Genomic DNA, 16,412 nt, shown 5'->3' with positions numbered 1-16,412 from the left:
CTTCATATTACCGACTAATATTTGCAGCTATGGCGCACCATTACTGCTTGGCTACACATCTCACACGTAACCGATGTGCTCTCCAACCAACACCACTTACATTTCAGAACATGTCTTTGACACATGTCTACGAAATCACCTTCACCTTCAGATACACTTCCTTGCGACTGATGGAGACGTAGGCAAAGTTTTAAGTTGCTATTTCCATTACGTCACATTGATCAGAGAAACGGTAATTTACATCTGCAGCGGAACAAAATTACGTTCCGCCCAGCGTGGGGCTCGAACCCACGACCCTGAGATTAAGAGTCTCATGCTCTACCGACTGAGCTAGCCGGGCTGCGTCGGTGACTACGTGTCGGGTCGCACGACACACAGTTCTCGTTTCGGTGGGGTGGTCCCATACAGAATCTCTCCATGCTGCCTAATGTTTTCCTAGCGTCACACACGTCACGTACTTCAGTTTTATTTCATAATCATTTCTGAGAGGTACAGGAATTGCATGAAAACCTGCAGCGCTAGTGGTGTCAAAATTAACACACATATTTGATTTGACTCAGAAGCCGAACGGGTTACTTTCCGACGCTGTCTTAGATGCGCAAATGCCAGCCAAAACTCGCGGTGACGGCACTCAGCCGACCATTTCGCTAGATAACACCGTTCTGGCTGTGTGTGTATCAAGCTCAAGTGCATCTCCAAGCAGGAAATGGACAACAGCAACATTCAGACGATTTCGTACTGCTCAATAGCTACACTAAAACGGTGTGTTTCTTTTGCAGAATTGGAAAAACACGACCGTGACAGGATTCGAACCTGCAATCTTCGGATCCGAAGTCCGACGCCTTATCCATTAGGCCACACGGTCACTGGCCGCCAAGTATTCCTTACATTCGTGTCATCTCGAAACGCTCATACCGCTGAGGAATTGTGTTTTCGTTCTACACAGCCGCTGCCTCTTGCTGCTTCCCACCCATTCGTTACATGCAAGCCTTTACGAGACCGACCAAGTAGAGATTGGGAATCAAGACCACACACTTTGTGCATTCGAAATCGAAGGCAGGGCGTCCCTCGCCGCATTTGCTACGATGGCGATTTGCTACTTCTGCAGAAGCGGCGGCGTCGACGACGACGACGACGACGACGACGACGCTCGCGAGAGGTTCTGTGATATTTGAAAAACACATGTAAAAAATATAATTCAGACTGCCGCCTCCCACCCTACGCTGTACCGCTTTGGAAAATGCTTTATCTGCGACATTCGCCTCAATCACATCTGAGAGTAATTCTAAATAAAACACCTGTTGCTAATTGTTCGTCGTTCCAGACACTGCTTGCTATACGGCCACGACGCGCAACTGATTTCGAAAATTCGTTTGCCTCCTGTGAGGATCGAACTCACGACCCCTGGTTTACTAGACCAGTGCTCTGCCACTGAGCTAAAGAGGCGCGGCCTAGCGGTAGTTTTGCGTACTTCGTGCTTACGCTCGTCTGGATCATCAGGCTTAAGCTGACAACACTTCATATTACCGACTAATATTTGCAGCTATGGCGCACCATTACTGCTTGGCTACACATCTCACACGTAACCGATGTGCTCTCCAACCAACACCACTTACATTTCAGAACATGTCTGTGACACATGTCTACGAAATCACCTTCACCTTCAGATACACTTCCTTGCGACTGATGGAGACGTAGGCAAAGTTTTAAGTTGCTATTTCCATTACGTCACATTGATCAGAGAAACGGTAATTTACATCTGCAGCGGAACAAAATTACGTTCCGCCCAGTGTGGGGCTCGAACCCACGACCCTGAGATTAAGAGTCTCATGCTCTACCGACTGAGCTAGCCGGGCTGCGTCGGTGACTACGTGTCGGGTCGCACGACACACAGTTCTCGTTTCGGTGGGGTGGTCCCATACAGAATCTCTCCATGCTGCCTAATGTTTTCCTAGCGTCACACACGTCACGTACTTCAGTTTTATTTCATAATCATTTCTGAGAGGTACAGGACTTGCATGAAAACCTGCAGCGCTAGTGGTGTCAAAATTAACACACATATTTGATTTGACTCAGAAGCCGAACGGGTTACTTTCCGACGCTGTCTTAGATGCGCAAATGCCAGCCAAAACTCGCGGTGACGGCACTCAGCCGACCATTTCGCTAGATAACACCGTTCTGGCTGTGTGTGTATCAAGCTCAAGTGCATCTCCAAGCAGGAAATGGACAACAGCAACATTCAGACGATTTCGTACTGCTCAATAGCTACACTAAAACGGTGTGTTTCTTTTGCGGAATTGGAAAAACACGACCGTGAAAGGATTCGAACCTGCAATCTTCGGATCCGAAGTCCGACGCCTTATCCATTAGGCCACACGGTCACTGGCCGCCAAGTATTCCTTACATTCGTGTCATCTCGAAACGCTCATACCGCTGAGGAATTGTGTTTTCGTTCTACACAGCCGCTGCCTCTTGCTGCTTCCCACCCATTCGTTACATGCAAGCCTTTACGAGACCGACCAAGTAGAGATTGGGAATCAAGACCACACACTTTGTGCATTCGAAATCGAAGGCAGGGCGTCCCTCGCCGCATTTGCTACGATGGCGATTTGCTACTTCTGCAGAAGCGGCGGCGTCGACGACGACGACGACGCTCGCGAGAGGCTCTGTGATATTTGAAAAACACATGTAAAAAATATAATTCAGACTGCCGCCTCCCACCCTACGCTGTACCGCTTTGGAAAATGCTTTATCTGCGACATTCGCCTCAATCACATCTGAGAGTAATTCTAAATAAAACACCTGTTGCTAATTGTTCGTCGTTCCAGACACTGCTTGCTATACGGCCACGACGCGCAACTGATTTCGAAAATTCGTTTGCCTCCTGTGAGGATCGAACTCACGACCCCTGGTTTACTAGACCAGTGCTCTGCCACTGAGCTAAAGAGGCGCGGCCTAGCGGTAGTTTTGCGTACTTCGTGCTTACGCTCGTCTGGATCATCAGGCTTAAGCTGACAACACTTCATATTACCGACTAATATTTGCAGCTATGGCGCACCATTACTGCTTGGCTACACATCTCACACGTAACCGATGTGCTCTCCAACCAACACCACTTACATTTCAGAACATGTCTTTGACACATGTCTACGAAATCACCTTCACCTTCAGATACACTTCCTTGCGACTGATGGAGACGTAGGCAAAGTTTTAAGTTGCTATTTCCATTACGTCACATTGATCAGAGAAACGGTAATTTACATCTGCAGCGGAACAAAATTACGTTCCGCCCAGCGTGGGGCTCGAACCCACGACCCTGAGATTAAGAGTCTCATGCTCTACCGACTGAGCTAGCCGGGCTGCGTCGGTGACTACGTGTCGGGTCGCACGACACACAGTTCTCGTTTCGGTGGGGTGGTCCCATACAGAATCTCTCCATGCTGCCTAATGTTTTCCTAGCGTCACACACGTCACGTACTTCAGTTTTATTTCATAATCATTTCTGAGAGGTACAGGAATTGCATGAAAACCTGCAGCGCTAGTGGTGTCAAAATTAACACACATATTTGATTTGACTCAGAAGCCGAACGGGTTACTTTCCGACGCTGTCTTAGATGCGCAAATGCCAGCCAAAACTCGCGGTGACGGCACTCAGCCGACCATTTCGCTAGATAACACCGTTCTGGCTGTGTGTGTATCAAGCTCAAGTGCATCTCCAAGCAGGAAATGGACAACAGCAACATTCAGACGATTTCGTACTGCTCAATAGCTACACTAAAACGGTGTGTTTCTTTTGCAGAATTGGAAAAACACGACCGTGACAGGATTCGAACCTGCAATCTTCGGATCCGAAGTCCGACGCCTTATCCATTAGGCCACACGGTCACTGGCCGCCAAGTATTCCTTACATTCGTGTCATCTCGAAACGCTCATACCGCTGAGGAATTGTGTTTTCGTTCTACACAGCCGCTGCCTCTTGCTGCTTCCCACCCATTCGTTACATGCAAGCCTTTACGAGACCGACCAAGTAGAGATTGGGAATCAAGACCACACACTTTGTGCATTCGAAATCGAAGGCAGGGCGTCCCTCGCCGCATTTGCTACGATGGCGATTTGCTACTTCTGCAGAAGCGGCGGCGTCGACGACGACGACGACGCTCGCGAGAGGCTCTGTGATATTTGAAAAACACATGTAAAAAATATAATTCAGACTGCCGCCTCCCACCCTACGCTGTACCGCTTTGGAAAATGCTTTATCTGCGACATTCGCCTCAATCACATCTGAGAGTAATTCTAAATAAAACACCTGTTGCTAATTGTTCGTCGTTCCAGACACTGCTTGCTATACGGCCACGACGCGCAACTGATTTCGAAAATTCGTTTGCCTCCTGTGAGGATCGAACTCACGACCCCTGGTTTACTAGACCAGTGCTCTGCCACTGAGCTAAAGAGGCGCGGCCTAGCGGTAGTTTTGCGTACTTCGTGCTTACGCTCGTCTGGATCATCAGGCTTAAGCTGACAACACTTCATATTACCGACTAATATTTGCAGCTATGGCGCACCATTACTGCTTGGCTACACATCTCACACGTAACCGATGTGCTCTCCAACCAACACCACTTACATTTCAGAACATGTCTGTGACACATGTCTACGAAATCACCTTCACCTTCAGATACACTTCCTTGCGACTGATGGAGACGTAGGCAAAGTTTTAAGTTGCTATTTCCATTACGTCACATTGATCAGAGAAACGGTAATTTACATCTGCAGCGGAACAAAATTACGTTCCGCCCAGCGTGGGGCTCGAACCCACGACCCTGAGATTAAGAGTCTCATGCTCTACCGACTGAGCTAGCCGGGCTGCGTCGGTGACTACGTGTCGGGTCGCACGACACACAGTTCTCGTTTCGGTGGGGTGGTCCCATACAGAATCTCTCCATGCTGCCTAATGTTTTCCTAGCGTCACACACGTCACGTACTTCAGTTTTATTTCATAATCATTTCTGAGAGGTACAGGAATTGCATGAAAACCTGCAGCGCTAGTGGTGTCAAAATTAACACACATATTTGATTTGACTCAGAAGCCGAACGGGTTACTTTCCGACGCTGTCTTAGATGCGCAAATGCCAGCCAAAACTCGCGGTGACGGCACTCAGCCGACCATTTCGCTAGATAACACCGTTCTGGCTGTGTGTGTATCAAGCTCAAGTGCATCTCCAAGCAGGAAATGGACAACAGCAACATTCAGACGATTTCGTACTGCTCAATAGCTACACTAAAACGGTGTGTTTCTTTTGCGGAATTGGAAAAACACGACCGTGAAAGGATTCGAACCTGCAATCTTCGGATCCGAAGTCCGACGCCTTATCCATTAGGCCACACGGTCACTGGCCGCCAAGTATTCCTTACATTCGTGTCATCTCGAAACGCTCATACCGCTGAGGAATTGTGTTTTCGTTCTACACAGCCGCTGCCTCTTGCTGCTTCCCACCCATTCGTTACATGCAAGCCTTTACGAGACCGACCAAGTAGAGATTGGGAATCAAGACCACACACTTTGTGCATTCGAAATCGAAGGCAGGGCGTCCCTCGCCGCATTTGCTACGATGGCGATTTGCTACTTCTGCAGAAGCGGCGGCGTCGACGACGACGACGACGCTCGCGAGAGGCTCTGTGATATTTGAAAAACACATGTAAAAAATATAATTCAGACTGCCGCCTCCCACCCTACGCTGTACCGCTTTGGAAAATGCTTTATCTGCGACATTCGCCTCAATCACATCTGAGAGTAATTCTAAATAAAACACCTGTTGCTAATTGTTCGTCGTTCCAGACACTGCTTGCTATACGGCCACGACGCGCAACTGATTTCGAAAATTCGTTTGCCTCCTGTGAGGATCGAACTCACGACCCCTGATTTACTAGACCAGTGCTCTGCCACTGAGCTAAAGAGGCGCGGCCTAGCGGTAGTTTTGCGTACTTCGTGCTTACGCTCGTCTGGATCATCAGGCTTAAGCTGACAACACTTCATATTACCGACTAATATTTGCAGCTATGGCGCACCATTACTGCTTGGCTACACATCTCACACGTAACCGATGTGCTCTCCAACCAACACCACTTACATTTCAGAACATGTCTTTGACACATGTCTACGAAATCACCTTCACCTTCAGATACACTTCCTTGCGACTGATGGAGACGTAGGCAAAGTTTTAAGTTGCTATTTCCATTACGTCACATTGATCAGAGAAACGGTAATTTACATCTGCAGCGGAACAAAATTACGTTCCGCCCAGCGTGGGGCTCGAACCCACGACCCTGAGATTAAGAGTCTCATGCTCTACCGACTGAGCTAGCCGGGCTGCGTCGGTGACTACGTGTCGGGTCGCACGACACACAGTTCTCGTTTCGGTGGGGTGGTCCCATACAGAATCTCTCCATGCTGCCTAATGTTTTCCTAGCGTCACACACGTCACGTACTTCAGTTTTATTTCATAATCATTTCTGAGAGGTACAGGAATTGCATGAAAACCTGCAGCGCTAGTGGTGTCAAAATTAACACACATATTTGATTTGACTCAGAAGCCGAACGGGTTACTTTCCGACGCTGTCTTAGATGCGCAAATGCCAGCCAAAACTCGCGGTGACGGCACTCAGCCGACCATTTCGCTAGATAACACCGTTCTGGCTGTGTGTGTATCAAGCTCAAGTGCATCTCCAAGCAGGAAATGGACAACAGCAACATTCAGACGATTTCGTACTGCTCAATAGCTACACTAAAACGGTGTGTTTCTTTTGCAGAATTGGAAAAACACGACCGTGACAGGATTCGAACCTGCAATCTTCGGATCCGAAGTCCGACGCCTTATCCATTAGGCCACACGGTCACTGGCCGCCAAGTATTCCTTACATTCGTGTCATCTCGAAACGCTCATACCGCTGAGGAATTGTGTTTTCGTTCTACACAGCCGCTGCCTCTTGCTGCTTCCCACCCATTCGTTACATGCAAGCCTTTACGAGACCGACCAAGTAGAGATTGGGAATCAAGACCACACACTTTGTGCATTCGAAATCGAAGGCAGGGCGTCCCTCGCCGCATTTGCTACGATGGCGATTTGCTACTTCTGCAGAAGCGGCGGCGTCGACGACGACGACGACGCTCGCGAGAGGCTCTGTGATATTTGAAAAACACATGTAAAAAATATAATTCAGACTGCCGCCTCCCACCCTACGCTGTACCGCTTTGGAAAATGCTTTATCTGCGACATTCGCCTCAATCACATCTGAGAGTAATTCTAAATAAAACACCTGTTGCTAATTGTTCGTCGTTCCAGACACTGCTTGCTATACGGCCACGACGCGCAACTGATTTCGAAAATTCGTTTGCCTCCTGTGAGGATCGAACTCACGACCCCTGGTTTACTAGACCAGTGCTCTGCCACTGAGCTAAAGAGGCGCGGCCTAGCGGTAGTTTTGCGTACTTCGTGCTTACGCTCGTCTGGATCATCAGGCTTAAGCTGACAACACTTCATATTACCGACTAATATTTGCAGCTATGGCGCACCATTACTGCTTGGCTACACATCTCACACGTAACCGATGTGCTCTCCAACCAACACCACTTACATTTCAGAACATGTCTGTGACACATGTCTACGAAATCACCTTCACCTTCAGATACACTTCCTTGCGACTGATGGAGACGTAGGCAAAGTTTTAAGTTGCTATTTCCATTACGTCACATTGATCAGAGAAACGGTAATTTACATCTGCAGCGGAACAAAATTACGTTCCGCCCAGCGTGGGGCTCGAACCCACGACCCTGAGATTAAGAGTCTCATGCTCTACCGACTGAGCTAGCCGGGCTGCGTCGGTGACTACGTGTCGGGTCGCACGACACACAGTTCTCGTTTCGGTGGGGTGGTCCCATACAGAATCTCTCCATGCTGCCTAATGTTTTCCTAGCGTCACACACGTCACGTACTTCAGTTTTATTTCATAATCATTTCTGAGAGGTACAGGAATTGCATGAAAACCTGCAGCGCTAGTGGTGTCAAAATTAACACACATATTTGATTTGACTCAGAAGCCGAACGGGTTACTTTCCGACGCTGTCTTAGATGCGCAAATGCCAGCCAAAACTCGCGGTGACGGCACTCAGCCGACCATTTCGCTAGATAACACCGTTCTGGCTGTGTGTGTATCAAGCTCAAGTGCATCTCCAAGCAGGAAATGGACAACAGCAACATTCAGACGATTTCGTACTGCTCAATAGCTACACTAAAACGGTGTGTTTCTTTTGCAGAATTGGAAAAACACGACCGTGACAGGATTCGAACCTGCAATCTTCGGATCCGAAGTCCGACGCCTTATCCATTAGGCCACACGGTCACTGGCCGCCAAGTATTCCTTACATTCGTGTCATCTCGAAACGCTCATACCGCTGAGGAATTGTGTTTTCGTTCTACACAGCCGCTGCCTCTTGCTGCTTCCCACCCATTCGTTACATGCAAGCCTTTACGAGACCGACCAAGTAGAGATTGGGAATCAAGACCACACACTTTGTGCATTCGAAATCGAAGGCAGGGCGTCCCTCGCCGCATTTGCTACGATGGCGATTTGCTACTTCTGCAGAAGCGGCGGCGTCGACGACGACGACGACGACGACGACGCTCGCGAGAGGCTCTGTGATATTTGAAAAACACATGTAAAAAATATAATTCAGACTGCCGCCTCCCACCCTACGCTGTACCGCTTTGGAAAATGCTTTATCTGCGACATTCGCCTCAATCACATCTGAGAGTAATTCTAAATAAAACACCTGTTGCTAATTGTTCGTCGTTCCAGACACTGCTTGCTATACGGCCACGACGCGCAACTGATTTCGAAAATTCGTTTGCCTCCTGTGAGGATCGAACTCACGACCCCTGGTTTACTAGACCAGTGCTCTGCCACTGAGCTAAAGAGGCGCGGCCTAGCGGTAGTTTTGCGTACTTCGTGCTTACGCTCGTCTGGATCATCAGGCTTAAGCTGACAACACTTCATATTACCGACTAATATTTGCAGCTATGGCGCACCATTACTGCTTGGCTACACATCTCACACGTAACCGATGTGCTCTCCAACCAACACCACTTACATTTCAGAACATGTCTGTGACACATGTCTACGAAATCACCTTCACCTTCAGATATACTTCCTTGCGACTGATGGAGACGTAGGCAAAGTTTTAAGTTGTTATTTCCATTACGTCACATTGATCAGAGAAACGGTAATTTACATCTGCAGCGGAACAAAATTACGTTCCGCCCAGCGTGGGGCTCGAACCCACGACCCTGAGATTAAGAGTCTCATGCTCTACCGACTGAGCTAGCCGGGCTGCGTCGGTGACTACGTGTCGGGTCGCACGACACACAGTTCTCGTTTCGGTGGGGTGGTCCCATACAGAATCTCTCCATGCTGCCTAATGTTTTCCTAGCGTCACACACGTCACGTACTTCAGTTTTATTTCATAATCATTTCTGAGAGGTACAGGAATTGCATGAAAACCTGCAGCGCTAGTGGTGTCAAAATTAACACACATATTTGATTTGACTCAGAAGCCGAACGGGTTACTTTCCGACGCTGTCTTAGATGCGCAAATGCCAGCCAAAACTCGCGGTGACGGCACTCAGCCGACCATTTCGCTAGATAACACCGTTCTGGCTGTGTGTGTATCAAGCTCAAGTGCATCTCCAAGCAGGAAATGGACAACAGCAACATTCAGACGATTTCGTACTGCTCAATAGCTACACTAAAACGGTGTGTTTCTTTTGCAGAATTGGAAAAACACGACCGTGACAGGATTCGAACCTGCAATCTTCGGATCCGAAGTCCGACGCCTTATCCATTAGGCCACACGGTCACTGGCCGCCAAGTATTCCTTACATTCGTGTCATCTCGAAACGCTCATACCGCTGAGGAATTGTGTTTTCGTTCTACACAGCCGCTGCCTCTTGCTGCTTCCCACCCATTCGTTACATGCAAGCCTTTACGAGACCGACCAAGTAGAGATTGGGAATCAAGACCACACACTTTGTGCATTCGAAATCGAAGGCAGGGCGTCCCTCGCCGCATTTGCTACGATGGCGATTTGCTACTTCTGCAGAAGCGGCGGCGTCGACGACGACGACGACGCTCGCGAGAGGCTCTGTGATATTTGAAAAACACATGTAAAAAATATAATTCAGACTGCCGCCTCCCACCCTACGCTGTACCGCTTTGGAAAATGCTTTATCTGCGACATTCGCCTCAATCACATCTGAGAGTAATTCTAAATAAGACACCTGTTGCTAATTGTTCGTCGTTCCAGACACTGCTTGCTATACGGCCACGACGCGCAACTGATTTCGAAAATTCGTTTGCCTCCTGTGAGGATCGAACTCACGACCCCTGGTTTACTAGACCAGTGCTCTGCCACTGAGCTAAAGAGGCGCGGCCTAGCGGTAGTTTTGCGTACTTCGTGCTTACGCTCGTCTGGATCATCAGGCTTAAGCTGACAACACTTCATATTACCGACTAATATTTGCAGCTATGGCGCACCATTACTGCTTGGCTACACATCTCACACGTAACCGATGTGCTCTCCAACCAACACCACTTACATTTCAGAACATGTCTTTGACACATGTCTACGAAATCACCTTCACCTTCAGATACACTTCCTTGCGACTGATGGAGACGTAGGCAAAGTTTTAAGTTGCTATTTCCATTACGTCACATTGATCAGAGAAACGGTAATTTACATCTGCAGCGGAACAAAATTACGTTCCGCCCAGCGTGGGGCTCGAACCCACGACCCTGAGATTAAGAGTCTCATGCTCTACCGACTGAGCTAGCCGGGCTGCGTCGGTGACTACGTGTCGGGTCGCACGACACACAGTTCTCGTTTCGGTGGGGTGGTCCCATACAGAATCTCTCCATGCTGCCTAATGTTTTCCTAGCGTCACACACGTCACGTACTTCAGTTTTATTTCATAATCATTTCTGAGAGGTACAGGAATTGCATGAAAACCTGCAGCGCTAGTGGTGTCAAAATTAACACACATATTTGATTTGACTCAGAAGCCGAACGGGTTACTTTCCGACGCTGTCTTAGATGCGCAAATGCCAGCCAAAACTCGCGGTGACGGCACTCAGCCGACCATTTCGCTAGATAACACCGTTCTGGCTGTGTGTGTATCAAGCTCAAGTGCATCTCCAAGCAGGAAATGGACAACAGCAACATTCAGACGATTTCGTACTGCTCAATAGCTACACTAAAACGGTGTGTTTCTTTTGCAGAATTGGAAAAACACGACCGTGACAGGATTCGAACCTGCAATCTTCGGATCCGAAGTCCGACGCCTTATCCATTAGGCCACACGGTCACTGGCCGCCAAGTATTCCTTACATTCGTGTCATCTCGAAACGCTCATACCGCTGAGGAATTGTGTTTTCGTTCTACACAGCCGCTGCCTCTTGCTGCTTCCCACCCATTCGTTACATGCAAGCCTTTACGAGACCGACCAAGTAGAGATTGGGAATCAAGACCACACACTTTGTGCATTCGAAATCGAAGGCAGGGCGTCCCTCGCCGCATTTGCTACGATGGCGATTTGCTACTTCTGCAGAAGCGGCGGCGTCGACGACGACGACGACGCTCGCGAGAGGCTCTGTGATATTTGAAAAACACATGTAAAAAATATAATTCAGACTGCCGCCTCCCACCCTACGCTGTACCGCTTTGGAAAATGCTTTATCTGCGACATTCGCCTCAATCACATCTGAGAGTAATTCTAAATAAAACACCTGTTGCTAATTGTTCGTCGTTCCAGACACTGCTTGCTATACGGCCACGACGCGCAACTGATTTCGAAAATTCGTTTGCCTCCTGTGAGGATCGAACTCACGACCCCTGGTTTACTAGACCAGTGCTCTGCCACTGAGCTAAAGAGGCGCGGCCTAGCGGTAGTTTTGCGTACTTCGTGCTTACGCTCGTCTGGATCATCAGGCTTAAGCTGACAACACTTCATATTACCGACTAATATTTGCAGCTATGGCGCACCATTACTGCTTGGCTACACATCTCACACGTAACCGATGTGCTCTCCAACCAACACCACTTACATTTCAGAACATGTCTTTGACACATGTCTACGAAATCACCTTCACCTTCAGATACACTTCCTTGCGACTGATGGAGACGTAGGCAAAGTTTTAAGTTGCTATTTCCATTACGTCACATTGATCAGAGAAACGGTAATTTACATCTGCAGCGGAACAAAATTACGTTCCGCCCAGCGTGGGGCTCGAACCCACGACCCTGAGATTAAGAGTCTCATGCTCTACCGACTGAGCTAGCCGGGCTGCGTCGGTGACTACGTGTCGGGTCGCACGACACACAGTTCTCGTTTCGGTGGGGTGGTCCCATACAGAATCTCTCCATGCTGCCTAATGTTTTCCTAGCGTCACACACGTCACGTACTTCAGTTTTATTTCATAATCATTTCTGAGAGGTACAGGAATTGCATGAAAACCTGCAGCGCTAGTGGTGTCAAAATTAACACACATATTTGATTTGACTCAGAAGCCGAACGGGTTACTTTCCGACGCTGTCTTAGATGCGCAAATGCCAGCCAAAACTCGCGGTGACGGCACTCAGCCGACCATTTCGCTAGATAACACCGTTCTGGCTGTGTGTGTATCAAGCTCAAGTGCATCTCCAAGCAGGAAATGGACAACAGCAACATTCAGACGATTTCGTACTGCTCAATAGCTACACTAAAACGGTGTGTTTCTTTTGCAGAATTGGAAAAACACGACCGTGACAGGATTCGAACCTGCAATCTTCGGATCCGAAGTCCGACGCCTTATCCATTAGGCCACACGGTCACTGGCCGCCAAGTATTCCTTACATTCGTGTCATCTCGAAACGCTCATACCGCTGAGGAATTGTGTTTTCGTTCTACACAGCCGCTGCCTCTTGCTGCTTCCCACCCATTCGTTACATGCAAGCCTTTACGAGACCGACCAAGTAGAGATTGGGAATCAAGACCACACACTTTGTGCATTCGAAATCGAAGGCAGGGCGTCCCTCGCCGCATTTGCTACGATGGCGATTTGCTACTTCTGCAGAAGCGGCGGCGTCGACGACGACGACGCTCGCGAGAGGCTCTGTGATATTTGAAAAACACATGTAAAAAATATAATTCAGACTGCCGCCTCCCACCCTACGCTGTACCGCTTTGGAAAATGCTTTATCTGCGACATTCGCCTCAATCACATCTGAGAGTAATTCTAAATAAGACACCTGTTGCTAATTGTTCGTCGTTCCAGACACTGCTTGCTATACGGCCACGACGCGCAACTGATTTCGAAAATTCGTTTGCCTCCTGTGAGGATCGAACTCACGACCCCTGGTTTACTAGACCAGTGCTCTGCCACTGAGCTAAAGAGGCGCGGCCTAGCGGTAGTTTTGCGTACTTCGTGCTTACGCTCGTCTGGATCATCAGGCTTAAGCTGACAACACTTCATATTACCGACTAATATTTGCAGCTATGGCGCACCATTACTGCTTGGCTACACATCTCACACGTAACCGATGTGCTCTCCAACCAACACCACTTACATTTCAGAACATGTCTTTGACACATGTCTACGAAATCACCTTCACCTTCAGATACACTTCCTTGCGACTGATGGAGACGTAGGCAAAGTTTTAAGTTGCTATTTCCATTACGTCACATTGATCAGAGAAACGGTAATTTACATCTGCAGCGGAACAAAATTACGTTCCGCCCAGCGTGGGGCTCGAACCCACGACCCTGAGATTAAGAGTCTCATGCTCTACCGACTGAGCTAGCCGGGCTGCGTCGGTGACTACGTGTCGGGTCGCACGACACACAGTTCTCGTTTCGGTGGGGTGGTCCCATACAGAATCTCTCCATGCTGCCTAATGTTTTCCTAGCGTCACACACGTCACGTACTTCAGTTTTATTTCATAATCATTTCTGAGAGGTACAGGAATTGCATGAAAACCTGCAGCGCTAGTGGTGTCAAAATTAACACACATATTTGATTTGACTCAGAAGCCGAACGGGTTACTTTCCGACGCTGTCTTAGATGCGCAAATGCCAGCCAAAACTCGCGGTGACGGCACTCAGCCGACCATTTCGCTAGATAACACCGTTCTGGCTGTGTGTGTATCAAGCTCAAGTGCATCTCCAAGCAGGAAATGGACAACAGCAACATTCAGACGATTTCGTACTGCTCAATAGCTACACTAAAACGGTGTGTTTCTTTTGCAGAATTGGAAAAACACGACCGTGACAGGATTCGAACCTGCAATCTTCGGATCCGAAGTCCGACGCCTTATCCATTAGGCCACACGGTCACTGGCCGCCAAGTATTCCTTACATTCGTGTCATCTCGAAACGCTCATACCGCTGAGGAATTGTGTTTTCGTTCTACACAGCCGCTGCCTCTTGCTGCTTCCCACCCATTCGTTACATGCAAGCCTTTACGAGACCGACCAAGTAGAGATTGGGAATCAAGACCACACACTTTGTGCATTCGAAATCGAAGGCAGGGCGTCCCTCGCCGCATTTGCTACGATGGCGATTTGCTACTTCTGCAGAAGCGGCGGCGTCGACGACGACGACGACGCTCGCGAGAGGCTCTGTGATATTTGAAAAACACATGTAAAAAATATAATTCAGACTGCCGCCTCCCACCCTACGCTGTACCGCTTTGGAAAATGCTTTATCTGCGACATTCGCCTCAATCACATCTGAGAGTAATTCTAAATAAAACACCTGTTGCTAATTGTTCGTCGTTCCAGACACTGCTTGCTATACGGCCACGACGCGCAACTGATTTCGAAAATTCGTTTGCCTCCTGTGAGGATCGAACTCACGACCCCTGGTTTACTAGACCAGTGCTCTGCCACTGAGCTAAAGAGGCGCGGCCTAGCGGTAGTTTTGCGTACTTCGTGCTTACGCTCGTCTGGATCATCAGGCTTAAGCTGACAACACTTCATATTACCGACTAATATTTGCAGCTATGGCGCACCATTACTGCTTGGCTACACATCTCACACGTAACCGATGTGCTCTCCAACCAACACCACTTACATTTCAGAACATGTCTTTGACACATGTCTACGAAATCACCTTCACCTTCAGATACACTTCCTTGCGACTGATGGAGACGTAGGCAAAGTTTTAAGTTGCTATTTCCATTACGTCACATTGATCAGAGAAACGGTAATTTACATCTGCAGCGGAACAAAATTACGTTCCGCCCAGCGTGGGGCTCGAACCCACGACCCTGAGATTAAGAGTCTCATGCTCTACCGACTGAGCTAGCCGGGCTGCGTCGGTGACTACGTGTCGGGTCGCACGACACACAGTTCTCGTTTCGGTGGGGTGGTCCCATACAGAATCTCTCCATGCTGCCTAATGTTTTCCTAGCGTCACACACGTCACGTACTTCAGTTTTATTTCATAATCATTTCTGAGAGGTACAGGAATTGCATGAAAACCTGCAGCGCTAGTGGTGTCAAAATTAACACACATATTTGATTTGACTCAGAAGCCGAACGGGTTACTTTCCGACGCTGTCTTAGATGCGCAAATGCCAGCCAAAACTCGCGGTGACGGCACTCAGCCGACCATTTCGCTAGATAACACCGTTCTGGCTGTGTGTGTATCAAGCTCAAGTGCATCTCCAAGCAGGAAATGGACAACAGCAACATTCAGACGATTTCGTACTGCTCAATAGCTACACTAAAACGGTGTGTTTCTTTTGCAGAATTGGAAAAACACGACCGTGACAGGATTCGAACCTGCAATCTTCGGATCCGAAGTCCGACGCCTTATCCATTAGGCCACACGGTCACTGGCCGCCAAGTATTCCTTACATTCGTGTCATCTCGAAACGCTCATACCGCTGAGGAATTGTGTTTTCGTTCTACACAGCCGCTGCCTCTTGCTGCTTCCCACCCATTCGTTACATGCAAGCCTTTACGAGACCGACCAAGTAGAGATTGGGAATCAAGACCACACACTTTGTGCATTCGAAATCGAAGGCAGGGCGTCCCTCGCCGCATTTGCTACGATGGCGATTTGCTACTTCTGCAGAAGCGGCGGCGTCGACGACGACGACGCTCGCGAGAGGCTCTGTGATATTTGAAAAACACATGTAAAAAATATAATTCAGACTGCCGCCTCCCACCCTACGCTGTACCGCTTTGGAAAATGCTTTATCTGCGACATTCGCCTCAATCACATCTGAGAGTAATTCTAAATAAGACACCTGTTGCTAATTGTTCGTCGTTCCAGACACTGCTTGCTATACGGCCACGACGCGCAACTGATTTCGAAAAT

At 48.5% G+C, this 16,412-nt stretch overlaps 32 non-coding genes across 32 annotated transcripts; all 32 read right to left on the bottom strand.

Moving 5' to 3' along the window:
* Window positions 1–267: 267 nt before the first annotated feature.
* On the bottom strand, window positions 268–340 carry Trnak-cuu. Its single transcript has one exon. It is a non-coding gene; the product is annotated as a tRNA-Lys (tRNA).
* A 452-nt stretch (window positions 341–792) lies between these two features.
* On the bottom strand, window positions 793–865 carry Trnar-ucg. Its single transcript has one exon. It is a non-coding gene; the product is annotated as a tRNA-Arg (tRNA).
* A 509-nt stretch (window positions 866–1,374) lies between these two features.
* Trnat-agu lies at window positions 1,375–1,446 on the bottom strand. The gene has a single exon. It is a non-coding gene; the product is annotated as a tRNA-Thr (tRNA).
* A 337-nt stretch (window positions 1,447–1,783) lies between these two features.
* On the bottom strand, window positions 1,784–1,856 carry Trnak-cuu. The gene has a single exon. It is a non-coding gene; the product is annotated as a tRNA-Lys (tRNA).
* A 452-nt stretch (window positions 1,857–2,308) lies between these two features.
* Trnar-ucg lies at window positions 2,309–2,381 on the bottom strand. Its single transcript has one exon. It is a non-coding gene; the product is annotated as a tRNA-Arg (tRNA).
* Window positions 2,382–2,878: 497 nt separating this feature from the next.
* Window positions 2,879–2,950, bottom strand: Trnat-agu. Its single transcript has one exon. It is a non-coding gene; the product is annotated as a tRNA-Thr (tRNA).
* A 337-nt stretch (window positions 2,951–3,287) lies between these two features.
* On the bottom strand, window positions 3,288–3,360 carry Trnak-cuu. The gene has a single exon. It is a non-coding gene; the product is annotated as a tRNA-Lys (tRNA).
* A 452-nt stretch (window positions 3,361–3,812) lies between these two features.
* Trnar-ucg lies at window positions 3,813–3,885 on the bottom strand. The gene has a single exon. It is a non-coding gene; the product is annotated as a tRNA-Arg (tRNA).
* A 497-nt stretch (window positions 3,886–4,382) lies between these two features.
* Window positions 4,383–4,454, bottom strand: Trnat-agu. The gene has a single exon. It is a non-coding gene; the product is annotated as a tRNA-Thr (tRNA).
* A 337-nt stretch (window positions 4,455–4,791) lies between these two features.
* On the bottom strand, window positions 4,792–4,864 carry Trnak-cuu. The gene has a single exon. It is a non-coding gene; the product is annotated as a tRNA-Lys (tRNA).
* Window positions 4,865–5,316: 452 nt separating this feature from the next.
* Trnar-ucg lies at window positions 5,317–5,389 on the bottom strand. Its single transcript has one exon. It is a non-coding gene; the product is annotated as a tRNA-Arg (tRNA).
* Window positions 5,390–5,886: 497 nt separating this feature from the next.
* Window positions 5,887–5,958, bottom strand: Trnat-agu. Its single transcript has one exon. It is a non-coding gene; the product is annotated as a tRNA-Thr (tRNA).
* A 337-nt stretch (window positions 5,959–6,295) lies between these two features.
* On the bottom strand, window positions 6,296–6,368 carry Trnak-cuu. Its single transcript has one exon. It is a non-coding gene; the product is annotated as a tRNA-Lys (tRNA).
* Window positions 6,369–6,820: 452 nt separating this feature from the next.
* Trnar-ucg lies at window positions 6,821–6,893 on the bottom strand. The gene has a single exon. It is a non-coding gene; the product is annotated as a tRNA-Arg (tRNA).
* Window positions 6,894–7,390: 497 nt separating this feature from the next.
* Trnat-agu lies at window positions 7,391–7,462 on the bottom strand. The gene has a single exon. It is a non-coding gene; the product is annotated as a tRNA-Thr (tRNA).
* Window positions 7,463–7,799: 337 nt separating this feature from the next.
* On the bottom strand, window positions 7,800–7,872 carry Trnak-cuu. Its single transcript has one exon. It is a non-coding gene; the product is annotated as a tRNA-Lys (tRNA).
* Window positions 7,873–8,324: 452 nt separating this feature from the next.
* Trnar-ucg lies at window positions 8,325–8,397 on the bottom strand. The gene has a single exon. It is a non-coding gene; the product is annotated as a tRNA-Arg (tRNA).
* A 506-nt stretch (window positions 8,398–8,903) lies between these two features.
* Window positions 8,904–8,975, bottom strand: Trnat-agu. The gene has a single exon. It is a non-coding gene; the product is annotated as a tRNA-Thr (tRNA).
* A 337-nt stretch (window positions 8,976–9,312) lies between these two features.
* On the bottom strand, window positions 9,313–9,385 carry Trnak-cuu. The gene has a single exon. It is a non-coding gene; the product is annotated as a tRNA-Lys (tRNA).
* Window positions 9,386–9,837: 452 nt separating this feature from the next.
* On the bottom strand, window positions 9,838–9,910 carry Trnar-ucg. Its single transcript has one exon. It is a non-coding gene; the product is annotated as a tRNA-Arg (tRNA).
* Window positions 9,911–10,407: 497 nt separating this feature from the next.
* Window positions 10,408–10,479, bottom strand: Trnat-agu. The gene has a single exon. It is a non-coding gene; the product is annotated as a tRNA-Thr (tRNA).
* Window positions 10,480–10,816: 337 nt separating this feature from the next.
* On the bottom strand, window positions 10,817–10,889 carry Trnak-cuu. The gene has a single exon. It is a non-coding gene; the product is annotated as a tRNA-Lys (tRNA).
* A 452-nt stretch (window positions 10,890–11,341) lies between these two features.
* Trnar-ucg lies at window positions 11,342–11,414 on the bottom strand. The gene has a single exon. It is a non-coding gene; the product is annotated as a tRNA-Arg (tRNA).
* Window positions 11,415–11,911: 497 nt separating this feature from the next.
* Trnat-agu lies at window positions 11,912–11,983 on the bottom strand. The gene has a single exon. It is a non-coding gene; the product is annotated as a tRNA-Thr (tRNA).
* Window positions 11,984–12,320: 337 nt separating this feature from the next.
* Trnak-cuu lies at window positions 12,321–12,393 on the bottom strand. The gene has a single exon. It is a non-coding gene; the product is annotated as a tRNA-Lys (tRNA).
* A 452-nt stretch (window positions 12,394–12,845) lies between these two features.
* On the bottom strand, window positions 12,846–12,918 carry Trnar-ucg. Its single transcript has one exon. It is a non-coding gene; the product is annotated as a tRNA-Arg (tRNA).
* A 494-nt stretch (window positions 12,919–13,412) lies between these two features.
* Trnat-agu lies at window positions 13,413–13,484 on the bottom strand. Its single transcript has one exon. It is a non-coding gene; the product is annotated as a tRNA-Thr (tRNA).
* Window positions 13,485–13,821: 337 nt separating this feature from the next.
* On the bottom strand, window positions 13,822–13,894 carry Trnak-cuu. Its single transcript has one exon. It is a non-coding gene; the product is annotated as a tRNA-Lys (tRNA).
* A 452-nt stretch (window positions 13,895–14,346) lies between these two features.
* Window positions 14,347–14,419, bottom strand: Trnar-ucg. Its single transcript has one exon. It is a non-coding gene; the product is annotated as a tRNA-Arg (tRNA).
* Window positions 14,420–14,916: 497 nt separating this feature from the next.
* On the bottom strand, window positions 14,917–14,988 carry Trnat-agu. The gene has a single exon. It is a non-coding gene; the product is annotated as a tRNA-Thr (tRNA).
* Window positions 14,989–15,325: 337 nt separating this feature from the next.
* On the bottom strand, window positions 15,326–15,398 carry Trnak-cuu. The gene has a single exon. It is a non-coding gene; the product is annotated as a tRNA-Lys (tRNA).
* Window positions 15,399–15,850: 452 nt separating this feature from the next.
* Trnar-ucg lies at window positions 15,851–15,923 on the bottom strand. Its single transcript has one exon. It is a non-coding gene; the product is annotated as a tRNA-Arg (tRNA).
* Between the last annotated feature and the right edge of the window lie 489 nt (window positions 15,924–16,412).

Source organism: Schistocerca americana, chromosome 7 (assembly GCF_021461395.2).
Source record: "Schistocerca americana isolate TAMUIC-IGC-003095 chromosome 7, iqSchAmer2.1, whole genome shotgun sequence".
NCBI lineage: Eukaryota > Metazoa > Arthropoda > Insecta > Orthoptera > Acrididae > Schistocerca > Schistocerca americana.
The sequence above is the reverse complement of the archived record's forward strand: the minus strand, read 5'-3'. Positions and strand labels throughout refer to the sequence as shown.